This window comes from Melospiza melodia, chromosome 19 (assembly GCF_035770615.1).
Source record: "Melospiza melodia melodia isolate bMelMel2 chromosome 19, bMelMel2.pri, whole genome shotgun sequence".
Classification (NCBI taxonomy): Eukaryota; Metazoa; Chordata; class Aves; order Passeriformes; family Passerellidae; genus Melospiza; species Melospiza melodia.
In genome coordinates this window covers 10,413,072-10,437,786 of record NC_086212.1, presented here as the reverse complement: position 1 = coordinate 10,437,786, position 24,715 = coordinate 10,413,072, and the positions used below count along the sequence as shown (strand labels likewise).

The 24,715-nt window shown below is 44.7% G+C and overlaps 1 long non-coding RNA gene across 2 annotated transcripts in view; it reads right to left on the bottom strand.

The window, feature by feature from the left end:
• The window catches only part of LOC134426835 (uncharacterized), a 119,823-nt gene that overhangs the window by 58,066 nt on the left and 37,042 nt on the right, over positions 1-24,715 (bottom strand). The window contains exons 1-2 of one of the 2 annotated variants that reach the window (XR_010030056.1): positions 17,065-17,159; positions 14,133-14,197 (exon numbers count right to left, since the gene is read on the bottom strand). This is a non-coding gene — a long non-coding RNA (uncharacterized LOC134426835). Of the gene's footprint in view, positions 1-14,132; positions 14,198-17,064; positions 17,160-24,715 lie in introns of those variants that run through there. The other variant, XR_010030057.1, reaches the window with a different exon arrangement.

Sequence of the window (24,715 nt, the reverse complement as noted above, 5' to 3'; positions counted from 1 at the left end):
TACGTGCCCTTGGTTAAAGGGATGTTCCTTTATTAATCCAGCTTAGAGCTGGATTAACTTTTAAAGATACAAAAATGCCACAAGCCAAGGAAGGTGATATATTTTTGGCTGGTTGGAGCTGGCAGACTGCCGGGCAGGGTTAGCAAGCATCTAGAGCTTAGGAGAGGTGCTTTTAGATACAAATCCTGATAAAAAAAAACCCAGCCAAACCACCCTAAAATAAATTATGTAATCAAGTGACAGCCAGCAGGTCATGCAGGACAGTTATCATCCCCCAGATATATTTGTACTCTATGAGAAATTCCCATTATGGACCAAGTCTGGGAAGCAGAGTCACGTTCCCACCTGACAACAGGGATTTTGAAAGGGGAGGAATGAGAAAAAAAGAAATTCCAAAGAAGAAGAGAAAAATGTGCTGAAGAAAAAAACATTTAAGGTCTGCTTGAAAGCCTACAAAAATTATGTCAAGGGGAGGTTTTTGTTTTCCTCCTTTCGATGCACATTGGGCTGTGTCCCTCCCTGGGGGACAGTTTCCAAATGTGGCCTCTCTAATGAAGCATTGAGAATCTGCATTTGGACGCTGAAAATTCACAGTGATTGCAACCCCCCAGGTAGGGACTCTGCCTCATTTGCTGTTTGTCTGAACCGAGCACAGGGTGGCCATTCCTGGAAATGAGACCTGACTAGCAGGAACATGACCAGGAAGAGAGCAGAGAGATGGCTGTAGTTAGTGAAATGTGGATTTTCACATGCACCTGCACAAAGAGAGCTGAAATACCAACCTAAAATACCCCCTCAGATTTTAAATCAGGTATTTGAGCTTGTAAACACCCTTAGAATATTAACTTATCTATCAACAGGAAGATGGATTTTAACATATCCTTGAAGACAAACTCTGAAATAATTTTAATGAGTGCTTCTCACAGAACTCTGCACATCCACACCCATGGACCTCTGCTGGCTGCAAGTACACATCCATTGTGTTTGCTCCCCTCACTGCTTGGAGAAGGGATTTATGAGCAGGATACCTGCTTTTGATGAGCATTCCAGTGAGGAGCTGAGCAGAAAGGGAGAGGGATGATGCTACAGCACATCTCTTCAGATGCCAAATAAACCAGGAACTGTTGAGCTGCTACTGTTTTGCTCATTGCAATAAAGTTTCTTGTTCAGCACAAAAAGGAGGCAATTCTGGCAGGTTTATCTCTATTACCATGTATCAAACATGTATAAGCAAAAATAGTCAGATAATGAGAAAAATTACCTTTGAATAAGCATCACGTAAAAGGAAATGGTTAAGATCTGCCATGAATTATTCAAGCAGCTCCAAATATAAATTGCCACAAATAGCAAGACAAGATTTTTTGCCTTTCTGTGTGTTGCACATGTCCTGCAACAACCCAAACAGCACATTCCACTTTGGAACCTGCATACGGAGAATTGCATCGCCTCGAGGAAATCCAATGGGAGGCAACGATGCACAGGACAGATTATGCTCTTCCTCGCCTTACAGCTTGCATATATATATGTTTTAAAGCCATTTTGTGCAACTAGGAGCTCTCAGCACATTATGTCCCTGTTGAAAGCCCACTACTACACCCAGAGGGTTTCACAGAAAATACTGCGGCTGAGGGGAAGCCTGGGTTCCTCAGCTGGAAATCAGGGCCGTGGAGCTGCAAGGGAATCCAGGCTCTGGTATAATTAAGAGGGATTCTTCACTAAAAAGGCCATTTTGTTACTGCAATACTGACAGTTATTTAGATGCACGTGGAAATAAAAATTACTGGCTGGTGGCTGACTGAACCTGTGTAAATCTGTTTGTACCAGCAGGGCTGCAGCACGCAGGTCAAACGGCAGATTTGGCACGGGGATGGTGGCACTTGGGCTGGCCTGCCTTTTCTAGGACACAGCACGCAAAGGACAGGGTAATCTGCACTTGTGCTTGTCTGAGGCTGCAGGGAACAGAGCTGCTCTCCTCTGACTTTGGTCACTGTGTAACACCTCTGACGCCTGATCAAATTAAAGAGATCGAAGGCAGAGGCGCATCCTCATGTGACCTGTGAGAGCCTGGATCAGCCCTTCTCTGCATCCACAGGATTCTGCATCCTCCCTCCCACTCAGCTTCCTCCTTCACCCTTCCCCTCAGCCTCTCCTTCTCTTTAAAAATTTGGGTCACCTTGCTTACACTGGCACAGATTTGCCCAATGAAATCTGCTTTTGTGCAGTCCCCCAGGGTAGCAATAAAGTGGGGATTGATGCTACAGGGAGACAGACGTCTCTCCGTGCACAGGAATTCAGTTCTCTCTGTCTGGGGGGAATATATAGATAAGCATTTATATTGGGTATTTTTTTCAGAGTATTCCAGACAAAGTTCAGAATATTCCAAACATGCTATCTGCAGAAATGCATTGCTATTCTTAAATGCTCAGAGGAAAACAGAAGTCTTTGCTTTATGAGTATTTTTTTTTACCCTTTCTTTATTAAAAACAAAACAAAACAAGAAAACAACAATTTCTCTGCTGCTGCTTTGAAAGCAGCACACATTTGTGTGTGCCCACTGCTTGAGAATCTCTCTGCCTTGCCCAAGGAGCATGTGCCTAGCTCGAGTCCCCACGGTGAGTGGCAGAATCTGCCATATGGAGGTCACCTTGTCCAGGTCCATAAATAGCTCTTTTTCCTAAGCAGGGAAGGGAAGGAGCTAGTGAGAGTAATGAAAGAGGAGGCTAGCTAGCATCCGTGGCACTGATTGGTGCCAGGGTTACAGCACGCAGAGACTTGTCATGCCAGCAGCAGCGATACCGTCAATCTGCAGGCGTAGAAGTCACCTCCTTCCACCGTGGAAACATGTGCCAGCCAGTTTTTCATTTCAGCTCTCACACAGGGGTTTGGATGCCTTTCAGGAGTGGAGAACAGATACTTCAGGAAAGGTGTCCTTGGGGAGACAGCAGCAGGCCCCGGGCAAAGGGATTTGCTGCTTAAGGACGCAGGTAGGGGGCTGCCAGGTGGGTCCCGTGCTGGGGGTCAGGGCATGGAGGGGGTTTGATGAGCAGCACCATCCAGCCCCCCCACTGATGCTGAGAGCTCTGTAAAGGCACAGGCATGAAATGGTTCAGTGACAAAACCACTGTCATTCAGCCCCCTATTTTGTGGCAAGGACTCCTCTTCCACGCACTGACAACCAGAGACGGAAAGATTAAGAACTGCACCTTGTGCAATGAACCTTTTTGTTTTATTGAGCTTTCAAGATACCAACAACTATGGAAATGCTACAGCAAAACCACCTGATAGCCAACAAGGTGCTCAGCTAGCACTAAGTAATTGATACCTTCATTTAAAACCAGACTGGATTGTGTCAGCCAGAATGTCGTGTCAGAATGACTTACACAGACCAGAAAGCACACTGAGGTGTTTGCACTGCAACATCCTGGGGAACAATGGGGAATTAAGGAAAACATTGCAAAAATAATATATTCCCAGGTAAATCACAGGAAATTTAATGGAGGGTGGAACGCAAGGAGGAAATAAAACTGTTTTTTCTTTTATTCTAATTAAAAATTGTTTTAGCATGCGAACACCCAAAGTCTGAGCTAGCACCTCCCTCCTTTTGCCTCAAAACATTAAGCTAGTAAGTCACATCAGGATATATGGTTAAAGAGAAGGCAGGAGCATCAATCTTGATGCACTCAGATTGCAACTTTTTTAGCGATTTACACCTGGCAGTAGGGAGGTGGTAACCCAGCTGTTACCACCCCTTTGTGAGGGTGATGCCAGTGCCCTGCTCTCCATCCTGCTCAAAATTATCCCCTCCCATTTGTCAATAGAGGAAGGGAAGAGCACTTATCCCTCCACGACATCTTTTTGCATCCCACAGGCTGCAAATCCCTGGTTTGATCTTGTTCAGTGTGGAACATCTGACATGCCTGTGATGGGGAAGCTTTAGCTGCTCTTATTCCTTCTTATGATACCCCTGCCTATAGGATTGGATGAAAGGGATGAACAGATGGATGGATCACGTATACACACTGCAGAGCCTTTATCCTTCTCTAGGTGTTGGTTTAAGCGATGCACAGTATTTTTAAATAGCCTCTTCTCTTTTTCCTTTCCCCTTCACAAGTTTTCCTCTAATGTTCCTCCCCTCAGCAGTCTCTTCCCCCCTCTCCCGTATAAACACTTTGAGCTCAAGTTTTGATATATATAAAAAAACACCCAACCATGAAGCAGCCCTAAGCCAATGTTTCCTTTGTCCTTGCTCTTTAAAAGCTGTGGTTGCTGCTCAGATGAGGTAACGGGCCTCATAACACAAGAAGTATGTTTTTCAGAACTTAATGTCCTCTGCCACAGATGTCGTCTCTGCCAGAGGCTTATTAACACCTCAGAAGAGCAAAGCCCTGCCCACAAAGGGAAGGGAATCTAAAGAAGATACACAAACAAAGGAGGTGAATGTTAAAAGCAGCTAATGAGGGGGAAAAAAACCCTCCACCTTCCCATCACGGCACTTCAGAACAAGTAGCATTGCCAAGCACTAAAAACCTGGGGATTAAAGAGACAATTTAGGAAGACTTGATGTGGGGAATGGAAATCTCCTGGAAGACGTTAAAAGAACACAGAAGATCAGCACAGATATTTGGGGAAAAGAAGAACCACCTAGAAAGAATATATATGTATGTATATGGACAGCTTTGCCAGGACTAACAGAAAAGCTATTAAGAAATAATCAGGCATATTTATTTCCTATAAAGAAAACTCAAATTTGAAGGGAAATTGAAACAGGGGGACATGCATAGAGGTTTCATTATCAAAAAAGATGTACATTTAAAGGAATTAACTGAAAAAGCAAAGTTGTTTGTTTACCAACCTTACTCCTTAAACCAATAGTCTTAGAAACAACAAGAAGCACTCAAAATATCCACTTCACTGACTTGTCTTTCCTGCTCTGGAAATGCTATCTGTAGTTTTTCAAGTGATTTTTATTCCCTCCACTGATGTACTTGATCCTTGTTTTTGGTTTCCAGTACTCCAAGGCCACCCCAGGGGCACTCAAGCACCTCTGCCAAGGTCCCATAGGCATCCCATGGGGCTCCCATCACCTCATGCCCTGGGATGGGGTTTCCCTTCTCTTTCTCTCTGGGGCAAAGTGGGGCAGGTGTCCCTTGACAGGTGTCCCTTTATACCTTTGTAGTAGCTGAGACAGGTCATAAAGACCAGGATTTTCTTGCCAGAGCAAGACCCTTGCTCAGAGACTCTTGTGACTGGCAGGAGGGTGGCAGAGTTCTGGGGCCAGACTGGAGGGCAAGACTCCTTGTATGGAAAATGGATGGGCAAGAAATAATTACAGGGCCTCAAAAATCAGCAGAAATAAACAATAAGTCAGGATGTTCAAAAGGGCACTATGAGTGATCTGAGCCACAGCAAGGACAATAAAATCAGCCCCTGAGAGTGTTGCTATTTAAAGAAATGTTTCATATGGAAATGAACAGCCCATGGAGGGATGAGCTGGGTTCGTAACACACATAATGCTAAAACTGCCTGGCATTTATCCCCAGTGCAGCACACAGAGGCTGCAGGGATCATGAAACATATCACAGAGGTTAAGAAAACTCAAGGGGCTAAAAGGATTCAAAAAGCTCTTAAGCCAGGTTAGATACTCCTGCAAGAACTGGATGATAATTAAAGCTTTTCCAGTTAGTTAAGTTGCATTCACTCATTCAAGGAGAGGTAAACTTTTAGCAGAGGTCTCACAATTCCTGCCTTTAGCATGAAAAACAAGTCAATATGAAAATCATCCTGATCTGCTCCTCACTGAACTGAGGCTGCAGCAGACACTGAACAACCCATTCCTTGGAAAGAGCTGTATCACTGAGATGTCCTGGTCACACAATGGGGCTGGAAGTCCCCATATTGGTAAGGATTTTTGGAGGAGACATTATTGTCCCTGTGGTACCTTTATCTGTCACATGGAGGGATCATAATTCCTCATTCCTTGAGGCTGTCCAATACCAGCTCATGTGCATGGAGAGGAGACCCATGGAGCCCCAGCTCCACCCCAGGGTCAAGCATCATGTCTTGGCCACTGGGTGCACAGCAAGGAGTATTATAATTTTTCAAATTGGTCACCCCTTTCAGAGGATTCCTCCCCAGTCTTGTCAGCTGTCCTTTCCTCTGGCAGGGCTGAGCCAGACCAAAGAAAAATCAGGATCATTCAAAGGGCAGAAGGAGGCAGCTTGCCTCAGATGGTGCAGGCTTGGATTGCTGTCAAAGAACTGAATCTTCTGCAGAGATTAACAAGCTCCACAGGTGCAGGGGAAGAACAGGCTCTTTGAACACAGGAGAAGAAAAACACACAGTATGGAAAAATGCCCACTGCCTGACTCGCTACTGAAACTGTTAAACAACTGCCAGTGGGTTTTCTGGAGGGAGGCTGGGAGATGCAAAGGTGTGGAAATAGAGAAAGCAGCGGCTGCCGGTGTCCCACAGGAAGGAGACGGCGGCCAGCGCTAGGAGATACAATCTGATCCTTTGTGTGTTCTGCAAGTTGCCTTGTTGGAATCAAAGACCGTAGAAAACCAGTTTGTGAAATAATGGTGGTGACAGAGCAGCACCTCCCCGTGTCAGGGCTGTTTCACAGAGTGGGGCTAATTCACCTTTTGTCTGCCTAATAGTACTGCAAAACCAGAATCCCTCCGAGCAGAGAGACTGAGCTATTTCATGCTGTAAACTCTTTGCAGGCAGCCTGACAACAGAACGGGCTCTGTAAAGCATTTCTGAGTAGCAATGAGCCTCAAATGGCACTTCCCAAAGCCTTTCTATCCCATGGAGAGCAAAAAATGCGGCAGGGAAATACCAGCTTCTCGTGGAAGGGGCGTAAATAGCTCTAAGTGGGTATGGCAGCAAAAGCAATGTGATAATATGAAGGAAGAGCTGCTGAGATTATCAGTTCCTGGCATTATATTCCCAAAACACTCCTGAAGCCTCACAGCTTCCATATGGCTCATCAGACACATACAATAACATGATCGCTCAGAACATTCAGTCCTATAGAAAGGAAACAAGAAACACAGACATGTCCCTGTGCTCCTGCACACACGCAGCAGTGACACCAGGGCCTGGAACAAAAGGAACAGGAGAAAATTCTGTGTTGCAGTCAGATTCCTCCAGGCCTCCTGGTCACAAGTTCACAGTGTGAACATCAAACCTTTGCACAGAGTGTTTGTGTGCTGCTTCCACATAGGGCGCAGATCCCACAGAACCAGCAGGTCCATCTACTCAGGTAATGCAATTTGGCCTCTGCTGGAGACCAGGGGATATCATCAAGAACTTCCACAGCTCCATGATAGCCTGACAAAAATCCTGCCTATGAGCAAACTGGAGAGCCATTCTGCTGGAGAAAGTAAAAGGGTACTAAAGTGGGTGGTGGTGGCTCTGTGCAAACATAGCTGTTGTCACATCTTAGTGACATAAAAGCTGTGGATGTCCCACCCCTGGAAGTGTCCAAGGCCAGGTTGGACAGGGCTTGAGCAACCTGGTCTGATGGGAGGTGTCCCTGCCCATGGCAAGGGTGGAACAGGATGAGCTTTAAGATCCATTCCCACCCAAAGTTTTCTGTAATTCTGTGATTCCATGACAGCAGAATGGGGCCTCAAAGTCCTCATCCCTCTGCACTATCAACAGAGCGAGGTTTTAAGAGAGCAGAAGTTGTGATTAGTCGTGCTAGAAAAACTTGGCTGTTCCCCAAACCTTTCCTAGATGATGTCCTTGTGTGGCAAATCTGGCCCATCCCAGAGCTGCTGCAATCACGGTCTTCACTGACTGTAGCATTTCATTTTCAGTATGAGGAAAGATCAGGCCTGTAGTGAGCTCCAGAAAAACTTCTCAGTCATGGCTGGTAACCATGAAAACTCCATCCCCAGCCTACTGAGGCTTAAAAAGATGCAATTTCAGTTTCTGTGATTCTCTTCCAAGACTGATAAGCCAGCAACAGTATTTCTTGTTTCTCAGTCATCTGTTCTTCAGTTTTCAGAAACTATTTCAGTTCTACAAACTGGCCTGCCATCTTTTTGCTTCTATGAGACTTTAGAAAAAGGATGAATCACCCTTTATAAAATTACTTTTCCGAGTGGAAGGTCTCCTTCACAAAGTTGCTTACTCCTAATGTCCATTGCACTGTTCCTTCTGTGGTACCTCCCATTTCTTTGATGCTTCCTCTTTCCTCACCAAGGGGTTTGTTTATTTTTTTTTTATAAGCAAAGCCTAGTTTTTGGTTTTCTTCTTCAAACTCCTCAACCAAGCTCCTTGAGGAGTAAAGTAGGCATACAGAAAGTTAATGAGAAATTCTCCCTCTATCCCTGAGGATTGAAGAGGGGATAATTTAGGTAGTGTTTGGAACCAGCTCCAACCCTTTTAAGACTATCCAGCATTGCTGCAGGAGGAGGAGGATCCAACTGTCCTACATTTTACTTGTGGATGCTACCACTGCTAACAGAGCATGGCTTTTCTTCCATGGGCTTTTTTTCCCCATGGCTTTACTTCCCCATGGCTTTTCTTCCATGGCTCTGCCAGGTCTGAGCAGAGCGGGCAGAGCAGGAGCTGCGGTGCTGAGCACACAGCCCCGTGCCAGCACCCAGGCAGCTCCTGACAATAAGTGTTAATTTCCATCACTTCCCTCCACTGGACACCCAAGCTGATGACTGGTTATGGCACCTTCCTCTGGATGTGATCACCTCATCATCTCCTAATTAGCCAGATCAGCTTTCCTCCTCATCAGGAGCAGCCACAGAAAGCCCTCTCCCTCTTCCCAGGATGGGCTCTCCCCCCGCTCTGCTCTGCCGCGCTTCACCCTGGGAAATGTTTTGTGATACTTTGGATCCCTTGTAAACCGTATTCTTCCATTTGGGCAGTCTTTCAACTCCATGAAAGTTACACGTTGTTTTCATTTTTTCTCAAGTACCTCAGGTCAAAGAAAGACCTGTGTCATAGTGGCTCTAAAAGCCTAATAAAGTCTTTCATCCAGAGACCTGCTTGCTGGCGCAAAGTCAGGGAAAACAAACTAAGTCATCGAGTGTTGTTCAAACTGTCAGATCCTTTTCAGCATGCTCTTCCTGCCAGCCTGTTCTTGTGCGTTTGGGGGCTGGGATGGGGAGGAAGGGAAGGGGGGAAAAAAATTCCTGATGGCAGAAAGCCCATGGAACAACTGGCACCTTTCCAAAGCAGCCTCCCCCCGGCCCCCAGCCCGCCTTCATGGGCACAGGCGTCTGCCAATCTGTTCTGCACACACACACACACACACACACACTGCACAACACAAGCAACAAAATGACTTTCCAACAACTTTGCTCACAAGTGCCACTCTACCCCAAGTTTGGCACCTTGAGCTTTCTCCTCACCCCCGCCTCTCCGGGCTCTGCCTCCCAACGAGCTGGACAGGTTCCAGTGTTTAAAAGCCCATTTAACCACTCCCTTTTGTTTAGAAATACTAAGCCTTGATCTGATTTTATCGACCCTGCCGTGCCAAGAGGAGGAGGATGCTGAGGGTTTCTGAGGATCCTGCAATGAGCTGAAAAGCTCCACAAGCCCTTCAAGAAGGGCTTTGCCCACTTTGCAGCAGCCCTTGTGCTATTGTGGAGCCCCAGAAGGAGAGAGTGTACCATTTATGGGACCACACAGGACGGCTACCACTCTTGCTGTTGTGCACATTTCTCCCTTTGAAAAGTCCATTACTGGCACTGAGGAGCTGAAATTCAGCTCTGTGCTTGGCTGGCACTGTCTTTTGATGGTTAAATAGCTTTCTTTACACTCTTCACCTTGTTCAGTGCTGCTATGCCCAGAAAAATCAGAGCAGCAGGGGAGTGAGGCGAAGATGCACGAACAGGACCTCTGCTCTGATTGACAATTGTAATCTTCCTGGGTATTGTTAGGAGACATCTTTCTGCACTTGATAAACCCAGCATGATTACATGAAACATATCCTTTTAAAATATATTTCTCTTTTTCATAAAGCAGGTAAAGCCAACTGCATTTAGAGCTAATTTCAATCCCTTTGTACAGTGTAGCATTTGGATGCCCTCTTAAGGATGCTGGGTTTGAAAGTTTGTCTTTTCTCATAACCCCAGAGAAGCTCTTAGATGGGTTGTCAGATTACAAGTCAGACACAACCAGAGAGCTCTGGAGTAACAGGATACCCTTCCTAAAAATACATCTCCATTTCCCACACGATTATTTCTTTGAGAAAGAACACACATTCTGTGGAAAGGTGCAACCACACACTGACCACTGACATCACCAGCCACGTTTTGGTTCAATTCTTCATCTCCATCATCCCACCAGTTCTGTGCTGTGGCTCATCAGGGCACTGCTAAAGAGGGGGAGGAATTTAAACATCCACAGAGCTGCTATAAATTTGAATGAATACGAATAGTTTCTCATCTATGGCAATTTGCACCAATCAAGGCTGTACCTTCATGTATCCGGCAATCTGGAGGAAAGAGTCTGCCTCCTGCCAGGCAGTTACTGACACATTTTTAGCTTCCCTACGCTGGCTCTGCCCTCCTCTACTTTTCATTTCCCACCAAAGAGAAAACATAAAGGAAGTGATGATGAACAGGCAGCTGTGGTCAACAGAAAAAGTAGCATGATCGAGAGAGATCCTATCTAAAAAGTTCACACAGGAACAGCCTCGCTGGCATTGAGAACAGCAGAGCCTGGAACAATATCACTGAAAAACAAATTACACACAGCCACTATCCAAGTCCAAACCAGTCAGATATTTTTGATATCCTGCAGCTTCAAAGGGGATAACAGGCAGTTGAGTGCTAGTGCTGAAGATCACGTTAGCCCCACCGGATTATTCAGGTCATGCTAAACAGCAAATTCAGTGGATTAAAAGAGTTCTCATTCCTGCTGTGCACTTTTAACAGTCTGCAAGTTACACAGAGGGCTGAGGATGCTGTGTACGTCGCACGTCTTGTGTAGCACTTTATAGTCAGACAAGCTCAGCAAGGGGCATCTGCCTTCCTAAAAATTGCCATTGACCCACTCCTGTTCAGGAACACTGAGAAACCAATGGACTCACCCAGCAGCTATGTGAAAATCTCTTTGCCAAGCCATGCAGAACTCACTTTTGTGTCTGCAGTGCATCGGCACTGTATTACCATGACAAAACCAAATTGCCAGCATTGAGGACAGTCTTTGCTAACACAACAGCCCTTCTCTGGTAATAAACTCGTGCGCACAAATGACGGCACAATGAGGGGATGTGGAACCGCTAGAGGATCTCTGGGGTAGCAGCCAACAGCTTTTCAGCCTTTTTCTTGTCTGACCCCAGTCATTCTCCACGCAGGCATTAGTGTAAAGTTCAGCAGCACAAAGCTTGGCCAACATCAGGGCGGTGTCATTGTCTCACATTAATGTACAATTCCTGCAATTGCTGCAGAGCAAAAGGCAGCACGGCCCCAGTTGTCACTGCCAAAACATTTTGGGGGTTCTGCTGTGTCTAGCACTATCCTTGCTCTCATTATGGGTCAGTGAAGTCATGGGTGTTTCTACAGAATGTCCAAAATCTGTGTGATACCAACTCCACTAATGCTGAAACCACCCACAGTAATTAAGGCTGTATTTCAGATGTCAATTACAAGTCTTTTGTAATCATTATAAATGGGGATGTACTCGGACAGGCAGGAAGAGAAGCATCCAGGTCTCACCCAACTCCTATCACCTTCTTGGCACCCCCAGCCCGGCACAATAGAGACAGAGCTCCCCAGGACCATTCTGTGGTGACCATTGCTCACTTGAAAAGGAAATCCTTCAATGGTTGAGTGAGCAAATGGCAATAAATGAAAAGGGATACTTCTGCCTGATTTTTCAAAATGCCTTCTGCTGAGGTGGAATCTCTTATGTCTATCAGAGTTATGAACTGTGAAGATCTCTTCCCATCAGGGGGAGCAGCAATGGGGTTTGCCCTCTCCTCCACTCTCCATGCTGGAAAACTACTAGGAAAGAAACATCATTGAGACTTCTACCTCTGTCAAAACTGGGAAAGATTAGCTGACAGGCTTAAAAAAATATTATGGAAACTGGTAGACAGAGACACCTACACACTGCTTCATATGGCACAGAACTGCTTTTCCAAAAAAAAAAAATGGTCTAAAGATGAAAATGGTCAGTCCCTGAGCAGGTCAAGACATGGGTACAAGCTTGTTGGTAGGGGCTGATGGATTCCTTGTGGAGGCAGAGAGCTCTCCTAAGATTCAATGAACAATATAAGAGAAGGATTTGGTTTAGAGTATAACGCTAAGTTGCGCACAAGGGTTTGGGAAGAGAATTATTCCCAAGACTAAACTCAATCTACAGTTTCACAGAACAACTTTGACCTCACAATCAGCATATTATGGACTTGCACCCAAATCTATAAGCTGAAGTAGCCTTTTTTCACCCATAATGACCATCTTACTGGTGTTTTAAGAGAGAAGAGAACAAAATTTTAACAGACACTGAGCTCCCACAGAGGGCATCTCAAGGGTAGGAGAAGGCAAAGCCAAACATTCATCACCAGCAGATCAGGGAGCAGATGGAAAAACCACAGAAAGAGGTTGCACTGAGTTTGCTGTTTCTTTAAGTCGTTGATGGATTCACACATGATGCAACTAGACACAACACAGCACTTGCATCTTCCTGCATCAGTGATTCTGCAGACATAGATCTTCCCACCCTCCTTTTCCCCCTTCCAAGGCCCAGATGTAATTTTTGTCTGCAACTGGATACAATCACTTTCTTCACACAAGCCCAGCAAAACAAAACATCCCATTTTCAGTTCACAGAGCTGCCATGGCAGAAATAAATATTATTTTGTTTGTTGGGGTTTTCTTTCTGGTCACTGTTGTTTTGTTTTCCAAAAATCATTGTTCTACAGAACTATTTAACACAACACATTCCTCCTGATTTGAGACTTTGCAGTTAGTTGAATATTAGTTGGGTTCTCAGTGAAGAAGCCAGTCCTTCCAAGCCAAACCCAAATTTCTCTGAAATCTCAACCTTTAGACAACTTCTTTAATCAAAAAACCCGAGACAAGCACTCTTCCCATTTCTGCAGGAAACGACACAACACAAATCTCTGCAGCACTGCCATGATTTGCAAGCAGAAGGTGGGTGGCACCTTTGGGTTTGCCCCTCTGCTTAGAGCATGCCATGGCTGCGGGAGGGCTGCTGGGCACATTCCTTACTCCCTGAACTCTGTTTGCAATTGGCATCTGAATTTCTTGAGAGACATAGAAGCACCTGGCTGCCTGATACCCCAGGAGTTTAGGAAAAAACTGAGAGCAGAGCAGCAGCCTCACACCCACCAGCACTGGGGCTATATTTTCAGAAGAACATTGCTTATGTTGCTGCTTTCAGGAAGGAGATGAGTCCTTCTTGGAAGAGAAACCTCTTAAGTTAGGGCTTTATGGTCCTGGCACAAGCACGTGTAAAGGAGCCTGAACTCTGTTTGCAGGGGGCAGCTTCAGGAATTAGCCTTTGTTTTCTCCTTCTCTCTCCCTTCCCACTTCAATTGCCTGATCTGGTGGTAATTTTCCTCTCTCTGGTGCCTCCCTACCCATCCTTTCCTTCTCTCTTCCCACCTTGTCAGCCAATGACAAAAATAGAGATGAGAAGAGACACAATTGCATAAAAGAGGGGATTTTTCCATCTTTAATCGCAGAGGGGGATTGGTTTGCGCTCTGCCTCGCCGCAAAGGCTTTGCAGGTTGGGCAGGTAAGATTTGAAGGGAGGCTGTGTGATGCATCGAGCCGAGCTGGCCCTTGACCCCCAGCTCCCTGCCTGCTCTGCCTCCAGCTTTAGTGAAGGCACCAGGCGTGAAATGGCACCAGCAGCGCTGCTTGGTGCTTTTCTGAGCAGCCTTTGAGAGGAGGGAGCAGCCATCTCAAATGTGCTCTGTCCGTGCTGTGCGCATCCTCCTCGGGCACACCTGGGGAGGAACATTGCTCTGGGTCTGCAGCACTAACACAAAAAGCACTGTTCTGTGCACACATTGGCTCTGTGGCTCAGCAGATATAATGCTGTTGTACCCCAAGATCAGTTTCTATTTAAAAAACCTCAGTTACTGATAACTTAAGAATGAAGGAAAAAGAAAAACGAATCATGCTTACCTTGCTTTTTGCTGGGTTAAGCTTGGGGGGTTTCTTGTTCCTTAACAGCACTGGACTTTTTGTAGCTAAGGAAAAAAAAAAGGAAAATACTGTAAGAACAAATCAAAAGAAAGAATTTATATCAGTATACCATTTTTTAAAAGCTCTATAGGCTTTATTTTTATCTTTGCATAGTATTAGAGCTGTTCAGATTAAATTTTGAAAAAAAATATTCTCCATAGGTGTATCCTCATTTTTTGTTGGACAACATCAGTTCTTTGATCTTTATTCACTTGGAGAACTGTTCTTTTCCTTCCAGCTCTTTGCTTTCTTGCCTTTTGCCACATTTGAAACTGAGGCTAGCCCAAACCTGCTCCAAGACATCTCATCATTTTCACCAGGGCAGTTTGTCACCAAATTCAGGATATTTTTCCGCTCGCAAGAGAACAATTAAAACAATACCAAGTTAACAAAGGATGTATTTCAGGTACCATCACCACAATCTACAAGATGATCCCTCATCCAACCAGGGCAATTTCATGCATTTCCACCAGCACTATGGCAAACTGCTCAACCATTTCTGAATGCAGAGGTGGGTCCTCTGACCAACATTGCCTTGCCCTTGCGAGCAGGTTCTCATTGCCTTTTTTTAACCTCCATTTTCAAGATTTCCAAGAGGAACAACCTTGTCCTTCACCTCCACAGTCATTTGTACCAGCACAAACCACAGGAAAGCCCCAAAAGGAGATGCCAAGCCCATGGCACTACTGGCCTAAGGGACAGCTCACCATGCTCAATGTTTGACTGTATATTCCCCATACAAAAATAATTGATCAGGTCTTTTCCATAGACCACAAACAGCTCTCAAAATTAACCACGAGGAAGTAGACTCCATTCAGAGATTTGGATCAACAAAATATGAGCACAAAAATAAAATCATTCCCATTATGGTATTCTTTTAATAAATGCTCCTCAGTACAGCTACAGGAAGGATTTTCTCTAGTGTACTTTGGTCTGGACTTCTTAAATGCATTTGAGAAATTTCCCAAAACAATTTTTGTAGAGAAATGGATCTATCAAGATTAAAAATTTCCCCTGGAAATTCACTGTCAATATTTTTTTAACCTACTTTTCTTCCTCACTCCCTCCCCAGGAGCTCTTTGTCTCACATCAGTGCTCTGCCACTCTTGGATCCTATGAGTCCTTCTGCCTCGATGCTTCTTGGGATAAAATGATCTTTCCCAAGAGCTCTGATAGGCTGCTTTAAATCAGCTCTTTCTTGATTCATGCATTTCACAATTCTCTCTCCTCTCCATTCTTGCAGCTATAATTACTGGTGAATTTAAATTTTATTTTAAAAAAGCAACCAAACCAAACCAAATACAAAACAACAAAAACCAAGCCACAAAGAAACAAAATACCCACTAAAAGGCATCCTAAACCTCTCTTCCTCCCAAAATATCCATCTTTTCATGCCGGAAATGACCCCCACTGAGCTGTGCTCAGGATGGCAGCAGGGCTGCCCGAGCCAGATGGAAGCTGCTGAAGACCTTGGAGATCAAGCCACCAGCCTTCAATCTTGACATTTGGTCGTGGGTGGCAGATTTTTTTCCTTTCACACCTAAAAATGTTGCAAACCGCAGTAGTTCTCTTTGATGGGGAGCTGGAGGCGTATTAACCTTATCTTCTTCTGTGCAGATACAGATGTTGAGACCCAATTTCCCTCCCACACTGGCCAGAACTGGTGCCTGGACCATTGCCCAAATCAAAATCTGACATCCTGAGTCCTACACCATCTAGAGATGTCTAATGGGGTTTTGGTGCCATTCAGGACATGGGAATCAGGGGTAAATTAAGTTTGCCCCTTTCTGTGCTGCCCTGAGAACAAGCCCTGACCATCCCCACATTTTTAGCATCTTTCCTGATGGGCCAGAACATTTCCTGATGGGCCAAAGAAATGAACCCTGTTTTCCAGTTATGCTCCCCCCAGGACACGATGCTGAACCAGCAGGACCTTTCTCATCACAGGTGGCAGGAGATGGGACAATGCACCTCTTTTTTTTTCAATAAGGAGGATCCTTCTTCTTCTGCTTTCATTAAACCATGTGCCTGCACTGCAAGCTCAAAATGACACTTTTGAATAATTTAAGATAACGATAATAGAAGCATTAAAAAAAAACTCTCGTAGAGACCAAACCCAATTCCTCTCGCAGTTTCTGAATTAGTTTCTCACTTGTAGCCATTTCTGCTCTATCTTAAGAGCTATTAAAAAAAAAAGTCACGATAGATATTAGGAAATTACTAATGCTTTTTTGAAAGCGCCTATTGCTTAATCTTCTGCAGGACTATTTCTGGATTCCTGTGCAGCTTTCATCTTTACCCTGAGTGTTTTACAAGGCACCTCGCACGCGCACAGCCCGAGTCCAAAGAGGACGGCTTGTTTTTGCGCGTTTTCCCTGCAGCTGTTTTCTTCCACTGGAGATGATGCCTCACTGGGTCAGGACTGTTTTTGGTTTGGTTTTTTTTTTAATTTGCTTTAAGGGATGAGCTTTATTTACCAGACAACATTAACCATTTGGATTTCCCAGCTCCAAAATTCCTTGCAGGCATTCTGAATATATTAGGGTGGTTTGTTTTTTAGTGTTTTTTTTTTTTTTTTTTTTTTCTCCTTGCTTTTAAATTCTATTTTTAAAGCCCATAATGCTGGGATTGACACAGCTGGGGACTTTGCTGCTTTTTTCATTTCTTTTCTTTCAGGGAGGCAGAAACACAAACTACTCCTAAAACACCAGGATCAGGACATCATAATTTTTTTCCCCAGCAACATCTGGAATATTAAGAGACTGGAGTGGGATTGGAGCAGCGTTGGCTGAACCAATCTCCAGCAGGAGCCTCCCCCTGCTCGCGCGAAGGGAGAAGCAGCCGGAACGTGAGGAGCAGCAGCCGCACTCACCGCTCCGTGACTCCAGCTCCATGCCTGCGCTTCTCCATTGATTTATGGGGCAGCTCATCTCCAGACCCACCTCCTTCAGGAGGAGGAACTTCAACTCGATGTGGATAATAGGGTCCTATAGCCCTTAAAGCACTCGCTGCTTCTTCCTGGGGTGAGGAGGGGAGAGTTACGGCAGAAAGAGAAATATTCCTCCTCCCTTTGAACGGGTCTGGAAATGAAGCGAGAGAGCTGATGCATTTTTAATTTAAATAAAATAAAATGGAAAATGTGAAGCTCATAACCCAAAGCAGAGCTTGGGTTGTGGAGGAGGAGATCCCTCACCCCGTTCCTGCCGTGAAAGCCACACAATGGAAGACGTGCTCGCCTTCCGCCCATTCAATCTCTGCCTTACATCTCTATATCTATACACACATGCCCCACAAAGACATATTTTCTACGTTAAGCCTATGGATTACTGGCTCAGGCCCTCACAAAAAAAAAAAAAAAAAAAAAAAAAAAAAAAAAAAAATTAAAAAAAAAAATGTTTCCAAGGCAACGAGCCAGGGGTTGCTATGGCATCTCGGAGCGAGCAGCTGGGCCAATCCCGCTCCCTTCGAGCTGGGAAGGCGCAAAGCCTCTAAATTTAATGTCAGTGCGGAGAGGAAGGGAAGCTGTTGAGGCATGCATGATGCTGAGCGTGCGCTTGCTAAATGCGGACAACATGGCCCCCATGATTAGGACCAGCACACTAATGAATATTCATTGGGCTGATTAAAGCAAAGTCAATTAACTACTTGACTGCTTGATTTTTTGCTGGATTTTAGTCGTCTCTTTTAACCATTTTGCCACTGGGGATGCTCTCGTTCTCCCCTTCATCTCCCTCTTTCCTCCTCTATATTTCCTTCACTGGCAATTAAGGTTCAGATTTTTTTTTTCCCTTGTCTTTATTCTTTTTACTGACAATAACCCATCCTCCTCATATTTTACGGCTCACTTTATCTCACCAATAAATCACATTCTTCTAGGGTCACTGTCTTCCACTACAGTTGCAGGTAAAGTAGAAGGTCACAGTTTTCCATCAAATTTTAAAATCTTACATGCGATTTGATTCCAAATCTGCAGCTAAGCAATAATGCTGATTTTCTACTTCACAGTGGGATTTCCCCCCATTGCCACAGCCCTTTGTTTTATAACACAGGGCGTTGCTGTGATCCAGGTCAAGGACTGCAGAATATGTTTTTATTTTGATTTGTTAGGTCCGAATTCCTTCAGACAGACAACTCAGACTGAATGTTCTAGGAAACCTAAGGGGATCCTAAAATAAAACAACAATTCATTAAAGATGGTTTTCAATTTAGAGATATGTCTCTCCCAGTGCAGTAGTGATGTAATAAGACTGTGAAGAGGACTGCATATTTTATAAAGATCATTTTTCAGAATGTGCCTGAAAACTAAAACATGTGATTAAATTAAAAATAAATGAAAAATTGTTGGTAAAAAAAAAAAAAAATTGTCCACATTTGTGAATCCAGCCCTTACAACCTAGCCTGGGAAAATACATAAATTTTCACCATGTTCTTTGGCTTGTTCTGAAAACTGTCTCAGGTTCCTGTATTATGTATACAGGGAAAGATGCATTTACATGACAGTTATGACTCTCCTGGAATGGAGTTATTAATAGTTTGAAGTAAGAGATCTGATGGAAAGATTGGAAAACCTGACCATAATCACCCAGCACTTGGGTTCTCGCCTTTGTCAGCAGCTGAAGGAAAAACACACAGCAAAAGGCAGAGTGTACAGCGGGGTAGGGACAACACTGATTTCAATATTGTTTGTTGATTTCAGCTACATGTCAGCAAAAAAACAGAGAAAAAATACCAAAAGAGGAATAAAATGAGAGGATAACTCTGTGGGGGAAATTTGCATTTTTTTAAAGTGCAAACGAACAAATGTTCTATTCTATTAACTCCATGGATGCACTAGTTTCTCTATTATTTTGCAGGATGATGCATGTATTTACACTGGTTTTTAGATACACAGTAATAAAAACAGACAGCTGCTTCTCCACCAAAACACAGGAACCAGGGAACAACAGCGCTTCCCTACACAAATCGTATTTTGGGATCGCGACGCGGCGCTTCCCCGCAAACCCGCCGCGTGTCCACCGTCATTAACACCATTATCCCAACTTTTAATCTGCTCATCTGCAGCCCAAGAGTCAGCCCTGTTTGGGCTCAGGGAGTCACCTCGGCCGGGTGGGGAGCGCTGCTGCAAGGATGAAATCACAGGCACGAGCCGGAGCGCGCATCCCCGGATTGCCGAGATGACGCCCTTCTTTGCAGAGCTTTATGTTCCTGCCATCAAATCCAGGAATCTGCATAGCAACACTCAGCTCCACGTTGCATCCACCCAAATCTGAAGAAAAACCCCCAACAAATAATTACCCATTTACAAATTAAGAGAGCAGCAAAAGAAAAGGAAGGGGAGCGTGTTGAGCTGCCACGTTCAATTTAAAGAAATATAGACTGGAGGCTCTGTTTCAAAATAACATTTTTTCATCCCTGTGCAGTGGAAATTTCTTCACAGGGGGCAATGTGCAAGCATAGATGTACATGCACACAAACAGAAGTGGAGTAATTCCATTCTCACAAAAAATTTAGAGAATTGGATTCAAATCCTATGTAGGTCACAAATGAAATCCTATGTAGTCAGCAATGTACAACACAGGGAAAAAATGAAAGAAAAAGGCAAAATCCCAGCCCAGTGCCACACAACTCAGCAGTCTGCAATTCCTGGTCATGAGAGGCCACAGCATTAGCCAGGCAGGGTGTTGCAGGTCAGGATTAAGATGCATTAACAAATTCATGTGGAGGAAGCTGGCCCAGCACCTGCCCACAATTTGCCAATTCACTTTGTCCCCCTTCCACATGAATCAAATTCTCTTTTTCTACTTGGAGGATTATTTTTTTTTTAATAATGTTATACTGGGTAAAATGTGCATCCCTAAGCTGTGAAAAGAATTTTAACTTGAAATCTCTATATCTATACACAAGACCAAGAGCAACATAAATATTGTACTTATATTGTGAATGATGCCAACGTAAAAATGCTCAAAGACATGTATGTGAATATTCACACACACATACAGGCAAATGACAGTAAACTGCAACTATTCTGGTTCTAAGATACATTGCAAATTCAGTAAACAATTAAAAAAAACTCCCCACAAAAATACAAACCGAAAATCTACATCTGCACAATGGAAAATATTCTGAGTGCAAACCCATTGCGGGAGCAGTAAATTCAGGGTTAAGTCTCTGGATTCCTGTCTGATACTCTCAGCCTTTCATCATGTCTCTATGAATTTTTATTTCTGTACTCTGGGGTAAATTAAGGCTGATGGTGTCAATACGGGGTTTTGAGTCCGATTTCAACATTTCTCTTGTTTCGCCTTTTTAACTCAGACCTTTTAAGTTTGGGTTTTTCAACAATTTAGGAGGGAGGCTTGGGGTTTTTCTAATCCTCTTTCAAAATGCCATATTTTCCAGAAGGCTATTCCCCACCAAACACTGTATCAGGGCAGTACCATTTTCCCAGGCAGACCAAATTCCTCCATCCTGGAAAGCTGATGCTGAATGAACCCCAAAACCAGGAGCACCCCGAGGCTGCTGAGACCCTGAACTCCTACATCTCCCTGCTCTGGCAAAAAAAAAAGAGCCCCCCCAGAACCCTCCAGGACAAGCCTGATGCGTTTGAGATTAAGAACGTGCTGTGTCTGGGATTAAAGCAGAACACGTTTGCAGCCCTCGCAGTGCTAACCAACCAGAGGAGTTATCTAATACAGGATTCATGTGATTGCTTGAATAATATTGCAGGAGACGCCGCGTCCCTTCCTCCCTGCGTGCACAGCCCTCCATGCAGGCACACACATGGTATTTCTAATAGGATCTCTTCTCCCCTCTCTCTCTCTCTCTCTCTCTCTCTCTCTCTCTCTCTCTCCCCCCCGCTTTCACAATCTGTCGCTCTCCAATCTGCCCACTCTGCTCTATTTTCCCATCCAATATTCCCCCTCTAACACCTTCCCCTCCTCTTCAGCCCCCACCCTTGCTCCTTCTCCCCCTCCTCCAGGCTCTGGAGGAGCCACCTTAGCCCTGGTGCTGGGTTTTGGGTCTCTGGACATTCAATGCATCTAGCAGAGTGATTAAAAAGAGGCAATAAGGGAAAAAGCAATTTCTCCCCTACTACTAGCATGTAAATAACGCGGTAACTAGCCAACCCCTCTAAAAATTTGGTGACTAATTTTTTTTTTTTTTTTGGCTGGACAATATTATTAATACTTTATCTCACTTGGTGCTATTTTATTAGAAACTTTACTAACAAGTTCACCACTGCTGCATCCTCTTTGTGGAGGGGAAACAGCAGCAGAGGGAAGGGGAAGGCTCAGCTAGAGCTCCCCAGCAGGTTGGTAGTGTAGCCTGAAATAAATGAGGTCTCCTGGGTTCCAGTCCAGTGGTCTAACCATTAGTCTCTGACTAAGAAACAAATGCAGAGGCCAGAAAATGTATATAAATTAAAGCAGCACTTCGCTTTTCCTTTTAGTCTGTGGAATAATTACAAGGTGCAGATGTAGCTAGAAATGCCTGAGGCCCTGGTGATCCCAGGGATACATTTCTAAGATCAGGCTTTACCTCCAGACCATCCAGCTGCTCTAAGGTGCTGTAGGATCTGTTCACTCTGGCTGAAATTTGGCCCTAACCTGGGCAGCACAGGGCTAAGCAGAGCAACTGGTTTAAGGAGTTCAGGGGAAGCATCAGGCCTTATCTAGGCCTGGCAGGATTATGGAAATAAGTATTTAATTTCCCAGAAGAGAACAAACTCGTGGCCAGCTTATGTGTGCCCACACATGGGCACCAACACGGACACACGGGAACACGGGAGAGCTCCGGCATCGCACGCAAGGAGGGGAGAAAAGGTTTGAGGCAGAGTGTGAGGCAATAACAGCTCTTACCATGAGGAAATATTTGCATTCACACTCTTTACTTAAAGGTTGTAGGTGCCCCTTGAGTTGTGCCATGCTGCACAGCCTGTGGGATGAGGACAGATCTGACCCCGTGGAGAAGTGAGCATGGATTGCAGTGACGCTGGGGAGGGGATGCAGAGACGACTGATCTAGGATCTAGGGACATAGAGATTCTAGAAGATTAGGACATTCAGCTTCTCTTTCCTAAAGATAAAAGCACCTGCCAGAAGGAAAATTAACATTGTCCCCATGGAGAAAGCATTAAACCCTTTAGAAACTGAAGCCAGTCCTGCAGACCAAGCAAATGCTGCATTTAACCACAAAAAGAATCCAAAGCTCCTTAAAGGTCCAGAAAGCTGAGTTAGGTTCTCATTCTCTCAACTCACATCTACCACACATTTCTTTTTACACAGAGTGAAACACAGGGCAGTTGATCTCATGGACTGTTGCAAAGCAACTCCTGTGTTAGAGAGCAAATGAAAGGAGAACCACAGAGCTGCTCTGGGAGAGGTTTGATCCAAAAATCTCCTGGTATGGACCATGGTTGGAATCATGATTATCACTGGAGGAATGTCAGCTATTCAAGCTGTTACTCTGCATGGAACTTCTCCAGCACCACCAGGCTCTCCAGTACAAGGGATTTGTGAATACACAGGAAGTTCAATGAAGGACCACAAGGATGGTGAAGGGCCCAGGTTTTGTCTCCTGAAAGGAAAGGCTGAGAAATCCAGGACAGTTAAGAAAAGGCTCAGGACATCCAATCTTCTTTACCAGCAACATGGGCTTCCTGCCTTGAGCAAATACATCTTCATAGAAACAATCCAAGAAGAGATCAGGCATGATAAAGATATGAAATGTCACAGCAATTTGGAAAAGCTGAACCCGAGGACTCTAAACTGGTAAATATGACTCGCATAAATAGCGGGAAATATTTGCAATTCTGTAAACATACACAAATTCCTAAGATTTGTGGCAGATTTCTGAGGTGTGACTAATTCACTCAGCACAAAGGTGACACTGTTGTGACAGAGCATTGCATCTCTGAACTCTGAAACCAAGATGAAACCATTTCCTACTCTCTGGGGTTTGGTTGTGAGTGATGTGACTTTCCTAGGCCAATAGAAACAAGTTTGAAAAGCAGGCTAGAGAGAGTCAAAGCCTCCAGGCTTTAAGTAAGGTCACATTCATCTCTTAAGGGTGCATGTAGACTCCAAAAATCCAGAAGAATTCGCACCCTGCTGTCTCGTCCTGATGAAAGGTGCAAGAGGCTGTGCATTGCCTCACTTGATATTGCGCCTACAAGACACGAAAACCCCTCCAAAATCTCAACAGCTCAGTGCATGGACTGCCCACGAGGAGATCCCAGCTCCTAGGAAACCCTGAGATCCATCACAACACTCAATGTGCAGAGACTTTCCGGGCTGAGAGGAGCCCATCTCTGTGAGCCTCCTCCATCCCTGCAAGGATCTGCCCTTTGGCTTCACCCACCAACACCTTTGTGCTGCTCAGCACCTGCAGAGCTCGAAGGCCCCTCTGTGCTGAGCCAAGCCCTTCCAAGAAGGGCAGGTGGGAGGCAGGAGCAGCACAGGAGTGCCCTGGCACCAGCTCCCTGCAGCCCCAGCAGAGCCGCACGCGCGCGGCGCCTCCCCAGGAAGTTGTTTGTATTCTTGGGAGAATGTTGAAAAATATCTCTGACCCCCAAACATTTACCTTTTGATCGGAGGTTTACAATGTTGCTGTAGTGTATTAAAGCTGAGATGCTCATAAAAAAACCCTTTGTGTCAACATAGTAAATGACTCTAATTAGGCTGGTGGTGCAATGAAAATGCTTAATTCATTCTGATGAGGCAGAAGGAAGAGCTAAAATGTTTATAGACAATGGGTGAACAGGGAGATATAATGCTGAGTGCCAGCTTTAAATGCAAATTACCACAGAAATCTTTCCCTCTCCACCATCCCATTCCTCCCCCTTCCTCTCTCTCTCTGTCGCCAGCACCACTCTGTAATCTCCTAGTGCAGTAATTAGAAGTGAAAGGAGCCACATAGAGGGGCCTCTAAAGGCAACACTAAAGAGAATTACAGAAAAAAATACCTACCTTTAATAGAAGACAGCACTATTTTCCAAAGTGCACCACCATTGCAGCACTTGGCATGGTGGTAGGATCAGAGAGGTGATAATTTGGAGGGGTATTACTGAAATGGGATGTAAATGTCTTTCATTTCTCCCTCCATCTGAACTGGCTTCATCAACGGTGTCTGTTCACGGGGCTGGGACCACTTTGCCTTTTGGAAGAAGGCCAGGCCAGCAGCAACAAGGAAACATTTTGGGGGTGATGGGTCTCAGGGTGTTTCTTCACCTCACCAGAAATACAGGGCTGCAAGTGGACAAGAGCTGTGAGCTTGATAAAACACACCCTGGAAGCGTGAGAGAGCAAATGTGGAAACCTTGCAAAGTCATCCTTAGAAACGTTTCTTATTGCACTTGCAGTACTCCACCTTCTTTTAGAAGAGAAATTATATGTTTGGTGAGAAAGAAAAAGCAAGAAGAGGACAAAGAGGAAGAGAGAAAAGGCAACCAGTGTTTGGCTTTCATACAGGGTGCGACATTTTTCTTCAAACATTCTCATTTGAAACACCCAGAATAGCTTTTTC